Source organism: Boleophthalmus pectinirostris, unplaced genomic scaffold (genome assembly GCF_026225935.1).
Source record: "Boleophthalmus pectinirostris isolate CB_2022bp ecotype Guang Dong unplaced genomic scaffold, ASM2622593v1 HiC_scaffold_13, whole genome shotgun sequence".
NCBI lineage: Eukaryota > Metazoa > Chordata > Actinopteri > Gobiiformes > Gobiidae > Boleophthalmus > Boleophthalmus pectinirostris.
Window position 1 is genome coordinate 2,879,054 of NW_026571036.1, and position 7,092 is coordinate 2,886,145.

The 7,092-nt window shown below is 40.9% G+C and overlaps 1 long non-coding RNA gene across 2 annotated transcripts; it reads right to left on the reverse strand.

Moving 5' to 3' along the window:
- Positions 1–399: 399 nt before the first annotated feature.
- Positions 400–6,068, reverse strand: LOC129407700 (uncharacterized). 2 transcript variants are annotated; one of them, XR_008631678.1, is made up of 6 exons: positions 5,880–6,068; positions 3,683–3,944; positions 3,003–3,083; positions 2,839–2,933; positions 1,034–1,096; positions 400–936 (listed from the first exon to the last, which is right to left on the reverse strand). It is a non-coding gene; the product is annotated as an uncharacterized LOC129407700 (long non-coding RNA). The 2 variants fall into 2 exon arrangements; XR_008631677.1 differs by lacking the exons at positions 3,683–3,944; positions 5,880–6,068 and adding an exon at positions 3,487–3,578.
- Between the last annotated feature and the right edge of the window lie 1,024 nt (positions 6,069–7,092).

Here is a 7,092-nt window from a genome sequence, read left to right on the forward strand (position 1 = left end):
TTGTGCCGAATTGTCATTTTGTTTACACAAAGGCTCACAGCATCAAAACCCTTTGTCCTAGAGATCTGAAATTCTACACAGTTGTTGCCAACAACTTGAACAATGAGTGTAGTGAGTCACAAATGCCTAGCATGAAGTATGACCAAGCTAAGGCCTTTAATTTTTTCATTTTTTTTTTCGAAGCAAAAAAAAAATTTTTTTTTTCCAATTTTAATTGACTGTACTGTAGGTTAGGCAGCACTCACAGTCTTCATGTACATATCTACAGAAACTAGAAGGCCTAAGCTTTAAAATGGTGCCTCACACAAGCATGTGGGTTCTAAGGTTTTCTTTTAAACCTCTTCAGGCAGGTTTTTGATGAGCAAACGTGGAAGAAAAAAAAAAAAAAGGAAAGGAAAAAAGGATTTTGCATAATATTTATTAATCTCGCAAAAATTCTTTCCAAAACAAACAATAAATAAATACATAATACAATTTTTAAAATACTTGTTTCCCGACTCATGATATCCAAAAGAAACGACCACTAAACCGAGCCATCAGGTCACCAGGTCACGGGTGAACTGACTCGTGACCTCTCGGGTTAGTTCTGTTGTGGGTTGGTTAGTTTCGGTTTCACAGGTGTGTCGACGGATGTTCTGTGGTTTCGTAACCAACATTATTTCTGTCCTGTTGCTTTTGTTGGTTAGTTTCAGTTTTGTTGGGTGTTGACTGCGGTTTGGAGAGAGATGACTCACTTGGTTTAATTTCACATTGACTTGTTAGCTGGGGTCTTGGCTGGTTTTGTTGATTAGTTAGTTGTTTTTTATTAGTTTGTTTAAGTCAACAGGTTTAGTTGGCAGGTTTGGGTTTGTTGACGGTGGCGTAGAGACTTTCTCCAGACGCGTTGATTCTCACTGAGCTGTAGGTCACGGCCTCCTCCTCCTCACTCTCTCTGATCTGAACACAAAAAAACAAGGATTTACAGTCTTGGTTCAGTCCTGGTTTAGTCCTGGTTCAGTCCTGGTTTAGTCCTGGTTTAGTCCTGGTTTAGTACCTCAAGCCCCTGTTTCCTGTTGTAGCTGACGGTGGCGTAGGAAACTCCGTCGTCAGGTTCAGTCTATAGACAAAACACAGATGAACCAGATTTATTTATTTATTTTGTCTAAAATCTGCACTAAAACAAATTATAATATCTGCACTGGTAGAACGTGAAAGTGTAAATGATCTTAAATCAGCATTAAGGCCGAATTATAGATCTGCTTCGACTCATCGCACTCTGCCGCCGTCGCCATTTTTGATTTATGGATCTGCGTCGAGGTTTATGCGCCGCAGAGTAATTCACCGCCACAACACCAGGAGGCGACGATTTAAAACTAGCATTTGTGTTTACAAAATGAAGCGGGCGACGCAGACTCTGCATCGTGACGCAGACGGTTTGACGCACGAGCACAGACTGGGTTTCACTTATCCTCAAGATCAATACACATTTCACTCATATTTGAAGTCCTCAAAATCTTGTCTTTAAAAGAAGTCTTGTGGAAGATTTATTTTTTGCTGTTGTATAAGTGTATTTCTTCACACTCTGGTACTGGACTGGTATCGGTATCGGTGAGGACACCACAGCCAAGTATCGGTATCAGATCCCCCCAAAATTAGATCAGAACAACAAAAAATAATAAGTTGTGAAAAAAATACAACAATACAGGAAGTAGTGCAGAGTTGTAAAACAGAATGCCTCTGTTTAAGTCAGGAGTGTCAAACATACGGCCCAGGGGCCGGATCCGGCCCTCCAAGACCTTTAATCTGGCCCTCGGCTGATTTTCTACGAAAATATTTTAATGACATTTTCCACTAAAATCTTGTTAATTTTCTGTGGTGTTTATCACAGCAGCGTCTCCAGCGTCTCTGTACGTGGCCCCTCCCACCAGAGCAGCACAAATGAAGACTTGTCTCTTTCCAAACGCTCTTAAAGGACGATCGTTTTGACTGTTGACCGTGACACCCTCATCAGAAAAATGTCCAACATGAGAAAAGTGGAGCCGAGTGCAGGATTTTACAACAAAAATTTGACTTATTCCTGTTTACAAACAAGTTCATGTTAAAACTTTGTGTTGAAATTGTATTTTTCTTAAAGTTTCAGGTTGTTCATAATATTATAATATTTTGTAAAAGAAAGAGTTCATCAATTAAAAAAAGATTTCTGTAATAGATTTGTGTTTCTCTGCACAAATATTTGAACTTATTGTTATTTTTGGGGTTTATATGACATGAGTTTTCTGATCCGGACACTTTGGGATCAAAGTCGGTTGGATACGACCCCAGGACCAAAATGAGTTTGGCACAACCTAAATTTTAGGTCGTGTTTGTGTCCGTGGAGTAACGACAAACTGAGATGACAGAAAAGCCGGGAGCAGCTGAAGTGTGAGTTTTCTCCCGGTCGACGTAAATACGTTCGTGTCTCTGTCTAATCAAAATTCTTCCCCCCCGATACGCTGAGCGGATTAAATAAAGACAATTTAACAAGTTTTCCATGTAAACCTCAATTCAGAATTATTATTTCCATGTAAACAAGAAAAAGAATATTTTAACCCCAAACTATTGAATTCAAAAGAATGAATTTGGAATTAAAAAACAACATGTAAACGTGGCCACTGTCAATCAAACCTGTTGCTAAAGTGACCGTGATGGAAGAAGGCGCCTGATTGGTCAGTTATTAATGTTTATATCTTGATTTCAGGAAAAAAAATTGAAATAAAAGAGCGGGTTAAAACCAACATTTTATGGTCTGAATGACGAGTCTGAGAGTCGACAGATCCAAAGTATGTCCAGTTATACAGTATTTACAGTCTGTGGTCTGACCTGAGGGGCCGTATCTCTGACCTGAGGGGCCGTATCTCTGACCTGAGGGGCCGTATCTCTGACCTGAGGGGCCGTGTTTGGACCTCGAGGCTTCGCTGAAACAGAAGAAGAAGTTTAAATTATTTCAGACTCTAATATTTGTTCAGATGTTTGGAGTTTCTCACCTCTGAGTCTCCTCCAGAAGATCAGGACCACCACAAGAACCACAAGAACCACAACTCCAGCTCCAGCGGCCCAGTGCCAATCTGAAACACAACCAGGACTGAACCAGGACTGAACCAGACTGAACCAGGACTGAACCAGGACTGAACCAGGACTGAACCAGGTCTGAACCAGGACTGAACCAGGACTGAACCAGGACTGAACCAGGTCTGAACCAGGACTGAACCAGGACTGAACCAGGAACCAGGACTAAACCAAGACTGAACCAGGTCTGAACCAGGACTGAACCAGGACTGAACCAGGACTGAACCAGGACTGAAACCAGGACTGAACCAGAATTTAACCAGGACTGAACCAGGTCTGAACCAGGACTAAACCAGGACTGAACCAGGACTAAACCAGGATTTAACCAGGATTGAACCAGGACTAAACCAGGTTCAAACCAAATCTGAACCCAGTTTGAATTAGCACTGAACGACTCGTTACCTTTGAACCCAGAGTCGTCTGTGTCCTCAGTGTCTGGAGCATCTGTTGGGTTTGTGGTTGTTTGATCTGAAAATATAAAAAAAATCTTATGTCAGATGCCCTTCCATCCTCCTGTATCCGTGTGTCAGATGCCCTCCCACTCCCATCCTCTTATGTCCCTCTGTGTCAGATGTTCAGATGTTTCTCCTGGTCTCACCTCGGCTCTTGGAGTTCTCACGTTCAAAGCTGAACACCTCAGTCTTATCTTAAACAGTCACTTCACATTTGAACAGATGTTTGTCCTGACGAAGGAAATCTACAAGAGTGAGGACGACTTCATTCTGTGATATCTGCTGTAAACCTGGATTGTCTTTGTCCACGACTTGGCCCTGAAGAAGCAACCTTGACAGTGACTCCAGAGAGACGGGAGGAGACAGCACAGCGGAGCTTCTCACTCTGTTCCTCCTCTTCCTCAGTCACTGAAACACACACAGCACCTCATAAATCTTCTATGAGAACATACATTTGGACCTCTGTTTTGGGGTGTACTTTTTATACTTTTTACACCTGAAAATATTGTAGGGTAAATAAGTCCAGAGTTGGTGATTTAGAAGTGAGAGCTCAAGACAGGAGACTCCCTAAAAACTCTGCTCATGTCAATCAAACTCCATGTCAATCAAAGCTTTCTAACTACTGCATTAACTAATATCGTTATTTTTCATTTTCTATTAAATTGCACCACAGTTTTGCCAAGACCCAGTTAGCAAACGTAACCAAAACCCTAAACTAATGTGAAAAAATATACTGACAAAAATCCACAGTGATGCCTCAAATGAAAGTCAAAGAAAAGCTGGATGTGTTTTTGGTTTAGGTCTACACGTTGTCCGGTTAAAGGCCGCCACACACTACAGGAGAATTTGCCCGATTTTGTCTGCAATTTCTTCTCAGTGAGGCTTGATCCGACTTTGTGTGGGATTTTGAAGCCACTGCTCCTCATGTGTGTGTGTCAGTGTCAGATCGTAACCACAAAACATCAGCAACTCAACGGTAACAGTCAAAAAAAACAGAGCGTCAGGGGCAAGATACAAACTCAGGAAATAGTGAAAATAATAAGACATTAGACTTTATTCCTCAGCTCTCAAAAAGTGGTAAATTTAAACTGCAGCATCTCATCCACATTATCCATAGAAATGGTTTTCTGCAAATGTTGACATCCAGTCCACAAACCCGCTCTGTTAATCCAGTTTGAGGCGTGACACTAGTTCCTCACGTGTGTCTGTTTACATTCACACAGTGCACAGATCAACATGAAGCAGTGAACCGCTGACGCAATCGCGCTCACAACTTTATATCCTGTGGTCCATAGACAGATCCTGCTGCAGTCTTTGAGATCGGAGATTTAAAATCTCTTAAAATTCTCAGATGTGTCCTGTCTACAGTAAAACCACACGCTTTTAGACTCTTAAGTGTTCAAAAGATCAGACTCTGCACTTCTAGTTTAGATCCAAGTCAAAACTGTGTTTTTATTATTTGTAAAATGTGTTGCCAAACTTCAGATACAGGATTTTTAAAGCATAAAAGATTGGAGATAAAGTCCACAGGAAGTAGAGTCACTGTCACTAATCTGCAGCTTCACCTATAGACAGACACACGTGAGGAACTACTCTCACCTTTTTACTTTTAAATAACGCCTCAAACTGGATTAACAGCACCGTTTTGTGGACTGGGGTCATTATTTGCGGAGGACAAATTCTATGCATAATGTGGATGAGACATTGCAGTTTAAATTTACCACTTTATGAGAGGTGAGGAACAGTCTTCTCATTGAGCTGGTGCAATGAATTTGACTGGTTATTTATTTAGGCTGTATGCTGTTCTCCACAGACGTAGACATGATGAAAAGAATGAAGCACAAAGGGCCCATGCAGCCTCCGTTTTAGATGAGATATTTTCCTGAAGGCTACACTCTTTTAAAATGTATGACTGTTTCCCGCGGCGATTAGTGAGGACATTTTCCCACTGTCTGATATCCTCTGTGGCCTAAGCATCTTATATATCATATATCTCATCTTATATCTTACATATCTTATATCTATATCTAATATATATATATATATATATATATATATATATATATATATATATATATATATATATATATATATATATATATATATATGGGAGCACAAAGTATGATAGGCTATCACGTGAATATTATTCATGACAGAAACGAAGAAAGTTTGAAAAATAGTAAAGTACCACTACTCCGACAATGAAAAAAAAAAATGTCGGAGTATTGGGAAAAAAAATAATGTTTGTGCTGCTACTCCGACAATTAGACGCCAGTGTCTAAATAGTGACAGTAGTGTAGCCGTGACTGTAATGTTATTTAAAAGAGACACAAATCAGCTCACCTGTTGTAACTGTAGTTAAGTCAGTTCTTTATGGTCAGACTGTGTTAAAATAAACCTCTGATTTGAGGAACAGAGCTTCAGACAAAGCAGTGCCTCCACTTAGCATCACTCTCCAAGAAAATGTTGATGAAATCAGCTGCAAAGTATCAGTAAAGTTCAGGTGTGTTAAAGCACTCACATGAAGACCACAGACAGGATGAACTATAGACTGAGAGATTAATGATCCTCCTTCTCTTTCATACTGGTCACATTGGAAGGTTCCAGCCTCCTGAGGACGGACGTGTTGGATCCTCAGACCACACTGTTCTGTCAGTGTGAGACGCTCGGACAGAAGCTCAGAGACTCTGGAGCCGATCTGTCCCAGAATCTGATCAGCTCCACAGTCCGTGATCCACCAGCTGGAACAAAAGTCCATGTGGTCTTTCTGCACAAACTCTGTCCTGGTTCAACATTGGGACAAGTTAAAACAGCGTCTGCTCCTTCTCTCACCAACACAGACCGAGACAGAGACGAATCTGTGGAGAAAAAAACAAAGGGATTGAACCAGCAAACCTGAATTCACAGAGAACAGGCAAAGACCCTCCCCGACTTTCATCAGAGGTCAAACTGCAGCTTCTGAGATCGACCTCTTAGAAACTGTAGCTATAGAAGATAAATCACATGTTGTGACGCCAAATTGTGTCCTGAACGGCACATCTGATTTATTAGAGATGATGTCAAAATATTGTCTCGTTCTCAAAGAAATTATAGTTATTATCATTGATGTCAAGTCTCGTCCCATCCACAGTCTGAATAAAGAAGAGGACTGAGGGAGTGTGACGTCACTCAATGAGTTCAGCTCCAAATGAAGCTCATCAAGGCCAGCTGTTATAGCGGTTAGTCTCCTACCAGGGATCATATTTGGAAATCCGAGCTCAAAACCAAAGAGCCAAGAGAGTGGCAGTGGGTGTTTAACAATGCTGTCAATCAAACCTACTGCTAACAGGAGCGACCTTAAGAAAAAAAGGCCTGATCGGTCTGTTATTACAGTCCATATGTTGATTTAAGGGATAAATTAATGAAATAAAAACCCCAGGATCATGTAGAACAGGTTCAAACCAACATTTCAAGACCAAAATGACGAGCCTGACAGTAGGAGTTTCAGAGAGAGGCCACACTTTTACAACAGAAAGTGAATTGGTCAGAGGCAATGGAGCCAAATCATGCCCATGTT